This window comes from Tenebrio molitor, chromosome 2, assembly GCF_963966145.1.
Source record: "Tenebrio molitor chromosome 2, icTenMoli1.1, whole genome shotgun sequence".
Classification (NCBI taxonomy): Eukaryota; Metazoa; Arthropoda; class Insecta; order Coleoptera; family Tenebrionidae; genus Tenebrio; species Tenebrio molitor.
In genome coordinates this window covers 16,174,645-16,178,476 of record NC_091047.1, presented here as the reverse complement: position 1 = coordinate 16,178,476, position 3,832 = coordinate 16,174,645, and the positions used below count along the sequence as shown (strand labels likewise).

The 3,832-nt window shown below is 37.8% G+C and overlaps 1 long non-coding RNA gene across 2 annotated transcripts; it reads right to left on the bottom strand.

Moving 5' to 3' along the window:
• Positions 1 to 242: 242 nt before the first annotated feature.
• Positions 243 to 3,019, bottom strand: LOC138124148 (uncharacterized). 2 transcript variants are annotated; one of them, XR_011157028.1, is made up of 3 exons: positions 2,895 to 3,019; positions 952 to 2,566; positions 243 to 678 (listed from the first exon to the last, which is right to left on the bottom strand). It is a non-coding gene; the product is annotated as an uncharacterized lncRNA (long non-coding RNA). The 2 variants fall into 2 exon arrangements; XR_011157027.1 differs by having other exon boundaries at positions 243 to 2,566.
• Positions 3,020 to 3,832: the final 813 nt, after the last annotated feature.

Genomic DNA, 3,832 nt, shown 5'->3' with positions numbered 1-3,832 from the left:
AATGTTACGTCTTTTTACTGATTAAATTAAAGTAATTTTTATTTGTTTTTGTCTTTGTATTTTTACCAAGTAAAGATTTATTGGACATGACCTTCATAAATGTGACTTTTGTAATGTAACTAAATTAAAGGTGCTTTTACTAATGCACAGCTCACTTGATGAACATTTATATGAAATCAATTATAGCATTACATTTTCAGTTGTCAATTTTGACGGGCAAATTCAAACTTCAAAATCAAGTGTCATTTTTGTATCAATTTATTAATTAAAATGGTTTTTACACTAGAGCAAGACATTTTTATTGGTATGGCGTACTTTCGGACCGGAAATTTTGATCCTGCTAACGGTTGGCAGTATTCCACGGAGCACGGACGATGCATTTCACCAATTTCAACAAATGCTCCCCGAACCAGTTGTTACCTTAAGGCTAGGGCCACACTACAGACTAAATAATCGGCCGATAATTTAGTCCTATTGGGTAGCTTCCGCGCCCACCAGGTAAACTAAACTGTTTTCGATCAATTTGTCGGCCGACTACAATCGCTTTAGTGTGCGCACTCACATAAGTCCTCATACTTATTAAGCAACCAACTAAACTCTCGGCCGATGAAAAGTCTGTAGTGTGGCCCTAGCCTAATTGCGTTTAGGCAGCATTGCACGAGATTGGTGCAACGTTACCTGCAAACAGGTGATGTGAAAAAGGCAAGACCTACAGGTATAGCTAGTGCATTATCTCTTGACACGCGAGGTGCGCGGTGGGAGGAGTTTAGCAGGGAGAAGGAGATCTATCGGCAAAGATCGGTTCAGCAGCAATTCAACAATATCGTAGTACGGCGATTTTTTAGAACGGGTGGGAGCCGTTCGTGACTAGTCGTCTGAATTTAGTCTTCTGCGCAACTTTAACTCGCGTGTCAAGAGATAACGCACCAGCTTTAGAACATTTACACTCACAGAAGATGTAGTCGAGAACGTTCGAGGTAGAATGGAACAAAGCCCTCGAAACTCAATGCGAAAACTTTCACTCCAAAAGGTGTGATTCTTATTTGAAACACACGCATCCAATGTTCTTTGTTGGGCACGTTTAATGCAGGGCCTAATAATTCTTACCATTAAAAATCCCGTGATTCCTTTTCCTTACTTTACAGGCTTGTCATATGGAAGTTGCCTAACCATTTTAAAGAAGAAATTAAAGTTCCACCCTTACAAATTTTCCCAGATCCAATCCTTGCATCCCGCAAACTTTCAGCTCGAAAATAATAACGCATAAAACATGTTTCTGTTTCTCAGGAGGGGCATGCGGGCACGGCCTGTCGCTTTTCTGAATATCGAAACAGTGGGCCATTTAATTAAGTATGGCTAATTACTTTTTATACTGTTTTTGGTCGTTTTATATGTATCGTGTTTTAAAACTACCAACCCGTAACATAACCTAATTTTTTTGATATTCACAACTTGCAGCGGGTGCCAACACTGACGTACAAAAATTTTTCATACTTTGGGAATATTTTGCTGTCATTTGCTGCCAACAGCTTCAGTCCTTGTTGATCACGCTGTATATTATACAGGGTTATTCTAAATGATTGTAGTCGAAGTAGGCCATGCCCATGTTATTACATTTTTGCCGCTTTCATGTGAACTGTCAGTTTTGTCGCTGTCACTGTCATTTTTCAGCTGAAAAGTGCGGTGACGAGATTTTTATTTATTTTTGTTCAATTAACAATTGAATCCAGAAATATTGAGTTGTTTTGCACCCAATTTAACTCCCGTGTGTACTCACTTATTCACATCATTTTGATGTTTTTTTTATGTGGAGCGGCAACCATAAATTTTACATTGAGTTTTCACGCCTACTTCGACCACAATCATTTAGAATAACCCTGTATATTGAGGGAGAGAAATGCATGATTTTTCCTAAGGTGCAGTTTGTAGCCAGAGGGCGAAGCCCGAGGGCTACAAAGCACCGAGGGAAAAATGAGCATTCTCTCCAGAGTATATATACTATTTTTTTCACGGTAGGGAGTAGAAACAGCACAAAAATCTCAAATTTTAAGAATAAAAAAATGATGACAAATGAGTTGTCATCTTTCGATTAATTTAATGGAATTAGTAGTTGCCTTGACAACACAATTAGATTTTTGTCACAACTGTCAAAAAAATGAAAACTCCCAAGGGAGAAAATGCTCTACTTCTGTCACGACGTTGACATCCGAGAAGTTGATTTCTACTCCCGATCGTGAAATTTTTTTATTTTGTACAGCATTGTGGATTATGCGTATGCCTATCGGGGAAACCGCGTTAAAAAAAAAGCGCCTTTTATTCTACCTCTATGGTGGTGTGGAAAAGAATAAATAATTTGGCTAAAAGTACTTGTATTCCAAGTAATATCATCAGGTAGTAAAATGGAAATTAGCTCGGTGCAGAGAGATGAAGTCGGCCGGCCTCTTGGTCCTATAGTCCCAGCTCAACTAATGGGTGCTGTAAATCACGGGCTGCTGATATTGTTGGTTGCCATCATCACACTTCCGAACGAGCGTCTAGCTGCAGGGATAAACCCTTCAATGAAAATCTAGAACAAAATGCGCATGCGCTAGTACAAATTTTACGCGATAACTTCAATGATATGAACAAAGTTTTAGCAACGTTTCTACAGGGTGAGTAATTATTATAAATGATTGTAGTCGAAGCAGGCCATGCCCATGTTATGAAATTTTTGCCGCTTTCATGTGAACTGCCAATTTTTGTCGCTGTCAGTGTCATTTTTAGGTGAAAAGTACGGTGATGAGTATTTTATTATTATCTTTTTTTAATTACCGATTGAATCCAAAAATATTGAGTTGTTTTTCACCTAATTTAACTCCTGAGTGTGAACGGTGTGTATTCACTTAAATATTTACATTATTTTGATGTTTTTTATACATATGGAGCGGCAACCATAAATGGAAGAGGGAAAGCGGCCTACGCCTACCACCAGCTACCGAAATGCATGCAGCCTGCACCCTGCACCCTACACCACTCTTCAATCTTCATGCACTCTGTATCTGTACCACAGTACCACATAAAGTCACTATATATATCTAGTGACTTTAGTACCACACTACTGCAAACGCACCCTATCACAGTCAATTGGCGGCAAATTTTAAACGCTCCAACCATCCCACGTTTCTATTGGAGGGTTTATCCCTGCAGCTAGACGCTCGTCACTTCCGAACAATGAGTTTCGTTTTTTATTTTGCCTCGTAAGTCAGAATTTAACCAATTTCACGAAAAACGAAGATTTCTCTGCATTAGATTACACATTCATGATTACAATGAGCTACTTTAGAACTCAAACAAGTTAAAAATGAGACCGCTAGGACGCTAGGAGTAATTTTGAAATTGCAATTGTTTAATCGTAACGACCAATTTATTGCCTTAATCGAAAAATCAAGATTTCTCTGCAATTGATTATGTCAAAAGGAATCGATAGAACTGTCGAACAGCTTTTCAACTTCAAATTTGAAGTTTTTAGGAGTAATTTGCGTTTACATTGGTTTAGTATAGGGCTACGATTTCGAGATGAGGCCCCTTAAGGAACTTCTTCACGATATGACTTGAGTATATACAGTGAGCGGCAAAAGTATGGAATAAATTCCTTAAAAATTAAACAAAATTTTTTTCAAAAAAATCTTTGCACAGGTCAATTTTAGTTTATAAAAATACGTTTTAGTATAAAAAAAAAATTCCAAGCAGTCATTTGCTTTCGAGTTATGACGTCATCGATAGTTTTTTTAAATGGAAACCCCCTATTTTTTTTCTGATTCTGATAGCCCTTTTAATTGTCTAAATGACAATA